The sequence below is a fragment of the Petaurus breviceps genome, unplaced genomic scaffold (assembly GCF_028583685.1).
Source record: "Petaurus breviceps papuanus isolate PSGF00001 unplaced genomic scaffold, PetGlider_PUasm1.0 174, whole genome shotgun sequence".
Lineage (NCBI taxonomy): Eukaryota > Metazoa > Chordata > Mammalia > Diprotodontia > Petauridae > Petaurus > Petaurus breviceps.
In genome coordinates, this window is record NW_027185761.1 from 55,973,545 (window position 1) to 55,988,472 (window position 14,928).

General features: G+C 38.2%; 1 pseudogene; it reads left to right on the plus strand.

The window, feature by feature from the left end:
- Positions 1-1,044: 1,044 nt before the first annotated feature.
- Positions 1,045-14,536, plus strand: LOC138158496 (cytochrome b-c1 complex subunit 7 pseudogene; annotated as a pseudogene).
- Positions 14,537-14,928: the final 392 nt, after the last annotated feature.

A 14,928-nucleotide genomic window follows, 5' to 3' on the forward strand; every position in this document is an offset into this window, starting at 1 on the left:
CTAAAGTGTTGGGAATAGGAAGAAAGGCAATGTGCCTGCCTTCAAAGAGCTCACATTCCAATGAGGGAGACAATATGCAAAAATTATATACCTACGATATTATATGTATACAGTGTAAACAGAAGGCAATGAATAGAAGAATTGTAAAGGTAAGAGAGAAAGGTTTCCAGGGGAAGGTGAGATTTGAGCTGAGGCTTGACGGAAGCCAGGAGGCAGAGGTGAGAAGGCAGAGCTGTCCAGGCAGGGAAGAGAGCCAGTACAAATGTGGAATCAGGAGAGGGAGCGCTGTGTGAAGACGAGGCAAGTTTCTCTGGATCACAGCATGCCTGGAGGAGAGTAAAGTATAAGAAGATTGGAAAGATGGGAAGGGGCCACGTGAGGAAGGGCTTTAAAAGCCAAACAGTCAGTCAATAAACATTTATTAAGTCTACTATGTGTCCAGAATTGTGCTGAGTGCTGTGAATACCAAGAGAAACAAACATAGTCCCTGTCTCAGGGGAGCTCAAGTATGTGCAAACAAGCTACCCTGGGGATAAAAAGGAAGCTCTGTGCAGGTGGGAGGCACTGGAGCCAAGAGTGCTTGGGAAAGGCTTCCTGGACAAGTGAGGAAGCACTAGTTTAGTTGAAGGAATCAGTAGATGAGGACAAGAGAGCACTTCCAAAGCATGGGCCACAGCCATAGAAAATGCCCCCAGCCAAGAGATGAAGGCTCTTGTTCATGGAACACCCAGGAGACCAGGGTCACTGGATCAAAGAATACACTGAGGGGTGTAAAATATAAGCAGACTAAAGCCCCCCCCCCCCCCTCCCAGAAGGGGGCCAGGTATCGGGGACAAACAGAAGGTTGTACTTGATCCTAAAGGGGACAAGGCACATTGGACTTGCTTGAGTTGGGGAGTGACACGAGCAGACCTGTGAGTTAGGAAAATCCCTTTTGTGACTGAATGGAGGATGGAGCGGGGAGAACTTTGAGGCAGGCAGATTCCCTTCCCCAAGTAGTTAGTGCAGTAGCCCAGACCTGATGGGATGAGGGTTTGCACCAGGATGGTAGCAGTGCCAGAGGAAAGAAGGGATATTCAAGAGATGGTGCAAAGGTGAAATCAATAGGCTTTAGCAAGAGATTGGATATGAAGGAGTGGGGGAGGTAAGAGAGCTGGAGGAGTCCAAGAGGACACTAATGTTGCAAACCTAGGGAAGTGGGAGGATGACAGAGCCCTCAACAATTATAAGCAAGCCTGGAAGAGGGAGGGGTTGGGGGATTGTACAGGTTATATTGGATTCTGGAACTAAATGAGAGTCACTGGAGTTTATTGAATGTAGGTGGGGGATGTCATGATCATTCTTGTATTTTAGGAACATCCCTCTGGCAGTCCAGTGGGTGATGGATTAAGGAGATGAGAGGCTTGAAGGCAGGGGGACCAATTAGAAGGCTACAGTGATAATCTAGGGGAGAGGCGATGATTGCTTGAACTAGGGGGGCGGCTATATAAGCAGATAGATGCCCTGACAAGTAAACACGATAAGACTTAACAATGGATTTTGGATATTGGTGGTAACTTCACAGCATCTCCATTACTTCTTTCCTGATACTTACATAGGGCATCTCAAAAGTTTTAGTGCAGTGTTAATCTTAGGCTTTTAGTTTTACACTGCACTAAGACTTTTGGGAAACTCTGTCCAAGGCTCCTATCATGGGATTTAAAACCTAAAAGGGCCTTCAGATATAATATGATCCAGTTCTTTCATTTCACAAATGAGGAGACTAAGGCTTGGAGTGTTTATGTTTTCATAGTATCTTTGATCTCCAACTGTAAGGTTATTGGGGATTATCACTCCAACCTCCTTGTTTTGCAGATGAGGAAACTGAAGTCCATAGAAATGAAATCAAATTGTCCAAAATTACCCAGAGAGTAACTGGAAGATCTGGAATTTGAATACAGATCCTTTGAACAAATGTGGGTAGCTTGGTGGTATAGTGGGTAAAGCATTGGCTTGGAATCAGGAAGACTCACTTTCATGAAATCCAACATCAGACACTTATTAGCTGTGTGACCCTGAGCAAGTCACTTAACCATGGTTGCCTCCGTTCCTTATCTATCAAATGAGCTGGAGAAGGAAATGGCAAATAACTTTGGTGTCTTTGTCAAGAAAACGCCTAATGGGGTTCCAAAGAGTTGGAGATGACCAAAATATCTCAACAACCACAACAAAAACCTTTGGCCAAAATCAGTAGGCTTTCTTCCTTTCAAAGCACAGCTGCTCAAGGTCTTTCCTGAGCTCCCAATGCGGGGGAGGGGAGAGAGAGAGAGACAGAGACAGAGACAGACAGACAGACAGACAGACAGAGACAGAGAAAATTATTAACACCCTCTCCTTGGAATCATGTTGTATTGCCTTAAATGTGTGCAGCTTGTGTCATGCCTTCCCCAAGTAGAACATAGTTCCTAAGGACAGGGACTATATTACTTTATATAACATCAAAGAATACTATGCACGCAAGAGAACACTCAGAAATTGAAATTAATGAATATAGTCATATGAAGAAGATCTGACATTTTTACTTCAGATCAGCCATTGTTAACCCTCATTTTACATATGAAGAAACCAGAGAGGTCACAGAAATAATATGTGCATATCTGTAGCAGAGATGAGATAAAAGGCCTGTGCTCTTTTGACTACAAATTTGGATTTGTTTGGATCCTATTTCACTACTCCATGCATTCTAGCAATTTCTGTGAGACTTCAGCAAGTCACATGAGCTCTCAGACTCAATGGTCTCATCTATGAAAGAAAAGTGTTGAACAAGATGGACTTGTGGGTCACCTTCAGCACTAAACCCATGATGTTCTAGTCTTAAATTAAGTGAGAGAACAAAAGGAGAAAGACCTGAAAGATTAGTTTTGAACATTAACTGGTGTTAATATAATATTTTATGTTTTTTTTCTAAGTGTTTTACATACATTATCTCATTTAATTCTCACTATAACCTGGTGAAGTTGAGACTATTAGGTTCCCATTTTACAATCTGAGGAAACTGAGGCTCAGGGAATTCATTTGCCAAGGATCACACTGATAGTGTCAGAGGCAAGATTTGAACAGATCTTCCTAACTCTAAGCCCAATAGGACATTGTGACATAGAGGAGGGAATGCTGAATCAGGAAGACAGATATGGGTTCAAATCCTATCTCTGATATTAGCTTTGTGACCATGGGCAAGTCACAGCTCTCTGAGCCTCAGTTTGCCTCATCTACAAAATGAGCTAATGATACTTCTTATGACCTACCTCTGAGTATTGTTGAAGGGTTCAAATAAGATAATATATGTAAGAGCTTAAAGTTCTGTGTAAATATCTGCTATTATTATTATTCTTAAAATAAGAAATCAGGTACATGATTATCCCTTAGCAAAAGTCAACAGCTCTAATCAGAATGATGAAGAGTGTTTTTGAGTTGTAGCTATCACCAGGAATATAGAAACTGACATAAAAAATAGAAGCCACCGTAATCAAAGTGCTCTAAAAGGCATCTCATGGGTGGTCATTTGTGAGAAATTTTGTGAACATTAATCTAATATAAACTAATATCTGCTGTTTCTCCTAAACATCTGTGTTTGTTTTTCAGATTGGCAGTGGAATAAACAGGGAAGTCAATCAGACTTGGAATGTGATACTGGGAGTTCAATTATCATGTTTTGGAAGGAAGGGAGAAAGGTATGGAGGAAGGAAGGAGTAAGGGAGGGAGGGAAGGATTAAAGAAAGGAGGAAGGGAATAAATGAGGGAGAAAGGAAAGAAGGCAAGAAGGAAATAAGGAAGGGAAGGAGGGAGGAAGAAATGGAGGGAAAAGGCATTTATTAAGTGCTTACTATGTGTCTAGCACTGTGCTAATTTCTGGGCATAGAAATACAAAAATAAAGACTGGCCCTTCCAGGGGTGGCTAGGTGGTTCAGTGATTAAAGCACTGTCCCGGGAGTCAGGAGGACCTGAGTTCGGTTCTGACCTCAGACACTTAACACCCAAAGAAAAAAGCTAGCTGTGTAACCTTGGGCAAGTTACTTAAAAAGATTGGCCCTTCTCTCAAGGCACTTAATTCTAATAAAGTCAACACATAGAAGAGTGGTGGCCAGGGAGGGGTGTTTCAGTTTGGAAATTTACAGGGATGATGAAGGAAGCTGTATGCAAATAGAAGGAAACCCCCTTTCCAGTGGCAATGTCAGCATTAACTTGATCATCATTCCAGAACAAGAAAGGAGGGTGCAGGTGCAATGCAGAATTTAAGGGAGTTGAGAAAATGAGTGAATGGGTGAATGAATGAATGAATGAATGAAGAAAAGTTTAAACCACATGAGTGAAGAAGTAGCTTCATCATGAACAAATGATGCTACTACCACTGAAAGTTCTGAAAATGAAAGAGTTAAAGCTTCCAGGGCATGGAGGTGGTCTTTAGTCCGGGTGGCCAAGCAGCTTGGGAGACTGTTGAAAAGTTGACTGTGGAGGAGGGAGTCAAGTGAAACAAGGCTGAGCATCACACATTGTTACAGCACTTTGGGCTTATGAGCTGCCACATGTGAGCCCTACGACAACTTTGTGAGCCAGGTGTAACGGTAATCTATCCCCTTTCACAGATGAGGAAACTGAAGCTAGTAAAGATAGAATGGTATGATCAGGCTTACATTGCTTATTAATTCTGAGGTGGGATTTGAACCTAGGACTTCCAGACCTTGAGAGAACTATGTATCCTAAAAGGATGATTTAGGGGGAAGGGGGGAAAACAGCTAAATGATCACCAAATATTAATTAGGCACCAACTATGTTGCAGGCACTATACAAGGCAACAGACTTACAAAGATGAGTTTAAATAGCACCTAATTTCAGGAAATCCAGATAAGCATCATTATTCAAGTGTCAAGTAAAAAAAATTAGAACAAGAAGTTATGACTAGTAACTGATCATCATTGTTGAAATTCAAAAGTCCATTCTATTTCCAAATTTGTTTAAGAATGGATGGTTTCCTTCCAACTTAATGCATCTTTTACTCACTAAAAATACTGTATAGCTGGTTTTAGAAATAATCACTTTTCAAAGTTCCCTTTATCTAAAAATTACCTCTAATTAAACCCCCAGATTCATGTTCAATGAAAAGTATTCTCTGTCAATGATATAAAATGAATTGCAAGATTTGAGGCACCTGGATGGCAAAAGCCTCCAAGGCCATTGCATAAGATGGTGGGTGGAGGGCTCCCTGCAAGCTCTTTGTCAATTGCTTTGCTCAGTCTAGTTTTAAAGGACTTGAAATATGGGCTTTTTCCATCAGTCTGAGAAACCCTTGGGAGCCATCTGCTCAGCCTAAGAGACACTTGGGGGACCTCTCCTCAGCCCAAGAGTCCTCATTGTAGAAAAACTTCCAAATATTAAGCCTTGTCATAAAACTTGATCTCTCTTCTTCTGCCATGAGATTCATGCCTTTCAGCTCTAGCTGGATGCTTTGAAGCAGAAACTTCTTTTCTTTTCATCATTTTTATTCCTTTTCTATTCATAGATTTCAGGAGTTTTATGTGCTTCTTTTGTTCTGATCACTTAATAACTAGAGGTTGTAACAAAGCAGTCATCTTCTAATGGACACTACAGATATCTAAACTGCCCTCAGCTTTAAGTCAACAAACATGTATTGGATGTTTACTGTGTGCCAGACCCAATGCTAAGCAATGGACAGGATAGAAGATAGAAAATGTTTCAGACTTGGACTAGACGACTAGGCAACTGGATGGCTGACTTCCCCTTCTTAAAACCTGTAGGTTCCTTCCAGGTTCATTTAAAGTGCCCCTTTTCTTATGAAGGCTATTCTGATGACCTAATTAAGGGTGCTCCCAACTAATCACCCTCCCATTTTATTGTTTTCATTTGAATTGTTTCATAGGCATATATATATAACATGTCCATCTGATAGAATGGAAGGTATCTGAAGACAAGTATTGTTTCATTTTTGTTCTTGTGTCTACAATTTACATGGGACACTATGGGTTTCATACTGGAGCTTAATGTATGCTAGTTAATCATTTGCAAGAATCACCAACAGTCTTCTGCATCAAACAGGTACCCAGTGAAGATATATTGGTGATGAAGATGATGAGGATGATGTAGTCTTTGGTACTAGAATTTTAAGAGATGACAGCATGGCTAGAGGAACGATGAATGAGGAGTCAAGGAGCTTGAGTTCTAGTCTTGCTCTCACTTTAGAATTTTGATCCATCATTTCTTGGTTCTAAGTTCAAGCTTCCTCCTCTTTGGGAGGTAGCATGGGAAAAGATTCCCATTTTCTTGTCATCTTTGTCAATTTGATTCTGCTATCAAATAAATTTTCCTTATGTATAGTTCTGATCATGTTAGTCCATGCCTTAATTTATTATTTGGTATGGATTAAAAAATAGTGTCACCTCCAAACTTCTAATTTAGCTAGCTGAATCATATCACATGGATGTGACCAAGGTAATTATCACAGGAAATCTGTAGGTGACATAATGAGCTCCTCTTCACAACCCTCCAGCCAAACTGGCCTGGAAGAAACTCTGAATCTCACCTCTTGTTCTTAGGTATAATTCCTTTGCTCTGGGCAATAGGACAGTCCAGCATTCATGCACCCAAAATACCAATTTCAAAATGAATTCCTTCCAAACTCTCCTCTTCAACTTCCAAAAGTACTGGATCTCGAGTCAGAAGACCTAGATTCAAATCTTACCTTTACTACTTTGACTTCTTGTGTGACCTCGGGTAACTCAAGTAACTGCTTTTTGTGTTTACTCAAAATAATGAGAAGATCATAATAACTGACCTCTCAGTATAAAGATAAGAAGAATCCTGGGTCTAGAGGCAAGAAGATCTGAATTCAAATCCAACCTCATATACTTAACACTTATGTGATTCTAAGAAATGGCTTTGCCTCAGTTTCCTCAACTGTAAATAAAGGTAATTAATGCACTTACCTTGCACAATTGTTCCAAGGATCAAATGAGATAATATTTGTCAAAGCTCTTAGCAGCACAGTTCTTGGCACATAGGAGGTACTATATAAATGCCTATTCCTTCCCATTCCCCTTTTCCCTCCCTTCTAAGATAAAACATTAAGTAGCAGATCATGGACTTGGTCAAAGATCTTCTGTCTCAAAACTAGTTCCCTTTCTTTAAAGACTATGCTATATGAATTATTCCACATTAATAATTGTGATTCAAGACAGATTTTTTTCCCAAATTCATTAATTTCCAACTCCCATCACTTGGTTGTTTCCCATAGAGATTTCTGAACTCTGTGTCCTTGTCTATTATTTCTCCAAACTCACTGATGGATGGAAGACGTTCTTGTATGAAAGGACATTTTTGACTGTACAACCAAGTGCCAACACTGCTCTCAGCATACCTGTCAATCTGCTGTTAGAAAGAAGAAGGCTGGCAGTGCTGCCTTTGTATTCACTGAACTGTCAGTCTTCTCCCTCCAGCAGGATTCATACATCCACTGGGCTCTCCGAGTTCTGTTCCCTGAACAAGGTATAAATAATAATCTTATAAACAGGATGAAGGAATTCTCCATGTTGAACCAATTCAGCAGATATTTTTCCTTTCAAACAACATTGTCTAAGACAAATAAGGAATACCATTTAAAGATGGGAACTCTTATTATCTAGCTGATCCTGGACAATCAGATAACCTCTCTGGGCCTCAGTTTCCTCATCTATAAAATAAGGGAGTAAGACTAGATGACCCACTGTCCCTTCCAGTTCTAAATCTATGACCCTATAGTCCTATGAACACAGCTGGGAATGAGAGCAAAAATAAGAAGATCAGAAGGGAGTAAATATTTGGGGAGTGGTATATGATGGTTTATCAAATTTGCCATTACTGAATATGTGCCCAAAGGGCATGAGCAGGAAGTTTTCAAAAGAAGAAATTACAACTAAAGGCAACCCAAAGAAAGAGTTCCCCATCATTAATAAGAGAAATTAAAATGAAGCCACCTGGGAGGTTTTACCTCCTACCCGTCTATTTGACAAATATGACAAAAAATGATCAGTCTTTAGTGATATGAATCTGTCCAATCATTCGCAGCAGTTCAGGTGTTCAGGCTCTTCCTCTCTAATATGGCTTTTATTTTTCCATGTTTTGTTAACTATAGTTAATGTGACAGAAATGGATAAGCCTTTAAACAAGGTCTCAAGTTTTCAGACAAAAATCGAAATCCCCTGTCAATATTTTCATAGACTCAGATTTCAAGCTGGAAGGGACCTAAAGATCATCCTGTCTAAATTCCTCATATAATGATGAAGAAACTGAGACCTACAAAAGCTAGGGTCACATAGGGCATTGGTAGCATTGCTTGGATTTGAACCCAGGTCATCTGATTCCTTTTTTGTCATTTTCATTGTCCCACAATGCTTGCCTTTGAGATACATCTACATCTCAAATAAAAGAGTTTTATTGAGCAGTAATCTAAGGTGGCCAAATTACCATAAAGACATTTCTGGTGATGCACAATCCATATTGAAACTCTAGTTTCAAAAATGGCAAATTCTATAATCCAGAAAGGCAAAGCTATAACTACCATGAAGCAAACAGAGCCCTTGAGATCTGACATCCAAGGGATGTATTTCCTCCTCTCTGGGCTAGGGGTGAAAGAAGTTCCTCCTTTTGCTTCAGGAAGATTTCTCTGCCCTGGTTGCCATATTCACATCTTACCTAGTGGCCTCACTGTGGACCACAGGCAGAGACTAGGTACCACCCCATTCCTCTACCCGTACTTCAACTGTTTTCTACTCTACTGCACAAATATACTTTTTAAAAATTTGCCCCAAGTGAAAATATTCCTAGTTGTGCCTCTTCATTCAACAAAGAAGTGTGTTCAGTTTCACACCAAGTAACATAAAGCCAATTATAATGTGATTAAGAAGTCATAACTCAATTCCACACACACTAAGAACCTCCTACTCTTTGACCAAGGCATTCTGCTAGGTTTAATGGAAGCAAGAACAACTGTCCCTAAAACTGCTGGGAAAAGTGGAATATAGTATGGCAGAAACTGGACATAGACCATTATCTAACACCATAAATCAAAATCAAGTCTAAATGTGTGCACGATCTAAGTAGAAAGGTTGATACTGTAAGCAGTCTCCTAAAACAAGGAATAGTTTACCTATCAGACTTGTGGAGAGTAAAAGACTTTATGACTAAACAAGAATTAGAGAACATTATAAAATGTAAAATGGATAATTTTGACTACATGAAATTGAAAAGCTTCTGTACAAACAAAGCCAATGTAACCAAGATTAAGAGGGAGGTGGGAAATTGGGAAAGAATCTTTACAACCTATGTCTCTGACAGAGGACTCATTTCTCAAATATACAGAGAATTGAGCCAAATTTATAAGAATACAAGTCATTATCCAATTGATAAATGGTCAAAGGATATGAACAGGCAATTTTCAGAGAAAGAATTAAAGATATCTATAAGCACATGAAGAAATGCTCCAATTCACTATTGATTAGAGAAATGCAAATCAAAACAAGTCTGAGGTACCACATCTCACCAGTCAGATTGGCTAAGATGACAAAAGAGGAAAATGACAAATGCTGGAGAGGATGTGGGCAAATTGGAACACTAATGCATTACTGGTGGAGTTGTGAACTGATCCAGCCTTTCTGGAGAGCAATCTGGAATTATGCCCAAAGGGCTATAAATACTTTCATACCCTTTGATCCAGCAATACCACTCCTAGGGTTATATCACAAAGAGATCATAGAAATGGGAAAAAGACCCATATGTACAAAAATGTTTATAGCAGCTCTTTTTGTGGTAGCAAAGAGTTGGAAATTAAGGGGGTGCCCATCAATTGCGGAATGGCTGAACAAGTTGTGGTATATGCATGTTATGGAATACTATTGTGCTATAAGAAACGAGGAGCAGACAGTCTTCATATTTACCTGGATAAGCTGATACAAACTGGTGCTGAGTGAGAAGAGTAGAAGCAGGAGAAATTTGTACACAATTACAGACACAACCTAAGTGTGATGACCAACTTTGATAGACTGGACTCTTCTCAGCAATGCAGTGATATAAGTCAATCCCAAAAGACTCATGATGGAGAGAAATATGTGCATCTAGAGAAAGAACTAGAAAGAATTGAGTTTATATCCAGGTGGAAGCAAAATACTTGATCTTTTTCCTTCTCTTATTTGGTTTTATGTCCTCTTTACAATTTTTCATTCCAGCTGGTACAATCCATCCTTATAACCTGACTAATGTATAATGTGAAAGTATTTACAGATCCTATACTTGACTATATGCCGCCATGGGGGGGAGGAAGGGAGGGGAACAAAATGTGAAACTCAAGAAATTGTGGAATTGAATTCTGTAAACTAAAAGGAAACAAACAAATTAATTTAAAAAAAGTAACTGTCCCTGCCTTCAAGGAGCTCAAAGAGTAAATGGAGCTGCTCTGGTTAGAGTCTTCCTCCCATCAAAACATCCTCACCATCTCTCATTTTGAAATGACCAAAATTTGTGCCTCCCAGTGATTGAAATGGGGAGCTTGAAATTACGAAGTCTTATATTCAAAGCACAGCTCTGATTCTTTCTGACTGTGTGACCCTGGACAAGTCATTTAATCTCTGTCTCATTATTTTAATCTGTAAATGGGGGGTCTTTGATGTCCATTCTATCTCTAAATCTATGAATCTCTGATCTTTCTTGTTATTACCAGTAGTAATAATGATAGTGGTGATTTATATAGTGGCTACAAAGCATTCTATAAATATTTTGCTATTATAATGCTCACTTCATTGATCAGGAAACTGAGGCTGAGAAATTTTGACTTGTCATACAGCTGCCATCTTTGTTTTGTTGAATTCTGCCATCTGCAACACTTTTAAGTCATTTTCCCCTTCAAAACATGTCATTCTACTACCTAAGATATTCTAAGGTACCATGGATCCAAGCAACAAGAGATTATTAGTCCTGAGAATATAGTTGAATTAAAAACAGTGGGGAGGACAGGATAGGGTGCTAGCCATAGAATCATAAAAACCTGGCTTCAAATCCCAATTCTGATATTCATTAACTGTGTGACCCCTGCAAAAGTCACAACTTCTCTGGGCCTCAGTTTCTTCCTCTTTAAAATAGGATGACCATTGTGAAACACAAATAAAGCCATGAATGAAAAGCATGTTGTAAACCTTAAAGTAAAATAAGTAAAATAAATGTTAATCATCATAAATTATCAGCATGAGGATCATCACCATCGACATCTCTAGTGGAACTCTGAAAATTCTTTCATGTGTTCATGAGGTTGGGCTACCATTACATTCAGCCAGCAGTCTTTACCTCAGGACTTTGTGAATCAATGTGAAAACTATCATTCTCATTGCTGAATAGAACAATTACTAAAATCCATTTGCCAGTAAATGTGGCTTGTCTTGTAAATCATTGGGTCATTAACCCTAACAATGTCAGCAGTTGTCACAATCCAATCCAATTAGATTACAGAGCAAGGTAGTACTCAAGAAAACACTTTAAGCAAAGGGACACTCTTCCATTATAATATCCTCATAAATTAAGTCATACATTTATTTCCCTTCTTGGTTAACAGAGGATAGGTACTCAGTATGTTAAATATGGTGTGGATAAACTACAAAGGGAATGATATTAAGAAGAGATAAGTTGAACTACAGAGGAGAGAGCAAATGAATGAAATAAAAAGGGAACAGATATATGCAAACCATCATAGTCAACTTGCTGGCATTGGGAAAGAAGCCTCATCAGAGAGAAGGGCTTGCTGAAGCAAGGGACTCTGACCTCCAGCCCATTTCAGGCCAGGGGTGCATCTTGGGACACTGCAGATAAATCACAAAGCTTCCCAAAACAGAGATCTAAGTCACCATCACCCCTCAGCTGACCATCCTTGTATGCAGAACTTTTCTTCAGATAGGCGTTTTGGAAAATCTTGAGGCACTACCAGCAAATGATCTTTGCACTGATTACATCAAATATAAACTTTTATTTTTCATATATAAAACTCTTTACAACCTGGTGCCAATTGATTTTTCCAGACTGATGATGCATTATTCTGCTCTTTTCAACGCTATGATCCACTGGCCTTGTTATTATTGCTGACAGACAACACTGCTTTTCCCATTGTTATGCCTTGACACTGGCTGTGCTTGATCCAAGAAACACATTTTATATGAATTTTTTTCCTAGCCAAAGTATATTTTGTGTATACAAACATACATACATACATATACATATACACATATATTATATATAATGTTCTCTACCTTGATAAAATGTGAGCACCTTAAGAATAAAAACTATTTTATCTTTGTGTTTGTGACACAATGTTTGGCACCTGGAAGATAATGACTAAGTTTTTCTTAATTCATGGATAGACATGTTTCCCATTCTGACATGTGAAGGAAAAAGTTTTTAGTAAAACAAAACAAAGTCAAAGGATAATTTTGCCAGACGTGAATTTTAAAATAATAAGAGAAAAGAAAGTATATGGGGGCATAAAATTCTGTGAGTAAATTTGGTAATGAAGAATAACTTTCCAAGGTTATAGAGTCTGGGTTTCAACTTTATAAATATCTATCTGGATACTTATAAAAATGTGGCTAATTTAACTAGTCCTTCAAAATGATTTTCCAAATTAAAAAAAATAATGGCCTTACATTTATTTCCTGCCATGGTTCTCTGCTTCCTACCTGAATCCCCTAAAAGCATCCTGACTAAAAAAAAAGTCACCATTGACTTTATTTATATGTGTATTTCATTTCAGCTCTACAAGCATTTATTAAGCACCCACTTGTGTCAGGTACTATGTGAAATATTAGAGACAAAAAGGTGAAAATAAAAGTTGTTTTTATCAGAGTTTACATTCTCCTAGAGTAATGGCAATAAGGGAAGAGATTCACACAAGGAAGGTCCTATATAGTCCCAACTGCTTAATTTTGTTTTTGTTGTTATTGTTTTTAGATGTTTTATTAATGCTTTTTAGCACTACTGTCACTGTTCAATGATTCCTTTCATCTCCAATAGAACCCTCCCTTGCAACAAGGCACAGTTAAGCAAAATTACTCATTTCATTGGCCATTGTTAGATAACAAATGCTACATTCTGCATATTTGTCCACCAACTCAGTGCCAAGCATGCTTGGCTGAAGACATGCTTCACTATTGTCTTCTGTAAACATGATGGGTCACGGCGCTGACCATAGTTCTGAAGGTTTTCCATAGCGCTTATATTTGTATTATTGTGACTGTGGATCAATGATATAATACATGTAAATCACTTAGTACAATGCCTGTCACTTAACAAGCACTTAATAAATGCTTCTTATCTTTCCTTATTCTTTGAATTGTTCTCCTAGGTCTCCTTTCTTCACTCTGCTTAAGTTTGAGTCTTCTCAAGTTAATCTGAATTTTTCATATTTGATGTTTCTTATAGCATAATAATATTTTATGACATTAATATCACAATTTGTTTATTCATTCTCCAAATCAATCATCATCTGCCTTATCTCTAGTCCTTTGCTACTACAAAAAGTGCTGATAAAAATATTTTTATTTATCTGGGATCTTTCTTTGACTGCCTTGGCATATATGCTTAGTAGAAGTATCACTGGGTCAAAAGGTATATGGAGTTTATTGATTTTTCTGATATAGTTCCATCTTACTTTCCAGGATGGTTAGACAGGTTCATATAACCACCAAGAATTCAGTAGTATGTCTGCCCTCCCATAATCCTTCCATGATTACCATTTTTTTTTGGTCAAATGAATGGCTAGGAAGTAAAACCTCACAGGTGTTTTAATTTTCATTTATCTTGGTATTAGTGATTGGAAACACTTTTTCATAAGATTGTATTTAGTTTTAATTTCTTGTTTTGAAAACTTCCACTCATGTACTTTGATCACATGTATTGAGGAATAATTCATTCTTACATATTTGCATCACTTCCTTATGTAATCTTGGATATCAAAATTTTGTAAAGATAGTTGCCATGAAGGGTTTTTTTTTTTTGGGGGGGGGGTTGTTTTGTTTTGTTTTTACCTCAGGAGGTTCTCTTCACATTTGAGCTGCAAAGGTTTTGTTTTCCTAAAAGCTTTTTTAAAAAATTAGCATTGTTGAGGCAAAGTGCCGGTCTCTCCACAGCAAGATAGTGATGTGGGTCCCTACTGGAACATCAAGCCGATGGCTCAGAAGTCTTTGAAAGTGGTATTACAGTACTGCAGGCTTCAACAAACTTGGGTTAGTGAGTGATAACACACTTTATGAAGATGAAGATGTTAAAGAGGCCATAAGGAGGCTTCCCAAGAATCTGTATAATGTTTCATGTTTCGCGTCAAGAGAGCTCTGGACCTGACCATGAGAAAGCAGATCTTGCCTAAAAACCAGTGGACAAAATATGAAGAGGACAAATTATACCATCAACTGTATCTGAAGGAGGTTATATGTGAAAGAAAAGAGAGAGAAGAATGGGATAAGAAATAATCACATCAAAAGAATCTATCAATATATTTGTCTTCAAATATTTTTAATAAAGTATGGTTTTGCAAAATATGAGGTTAGCTAGCCATTTGTAACTGTGTGCTACACACTTAATTAATTTAAATAAATGACTATCATAGGAACTTGTAAAAATTAGCATTGTCTCTTTTTTCTTTTATGATCCTATCTCTTTTTAATTCTTCCCCAACCACAATTACATAAGATACATTTTTACATTGTCCTTAAAATGTGATCTGTATATTAAAATTGTATACTTATCTTTCATGTTTTTTTCTGCTTGCCTTTCATATTCTCATTCTCTCTCTCTCTCTCTCTCTCTCTCTCTCTCTCTCTCTCTCTCTCTCTCTCTCTCTCTCTCTCTCTCTCTCTCTCTCTCTCTCTC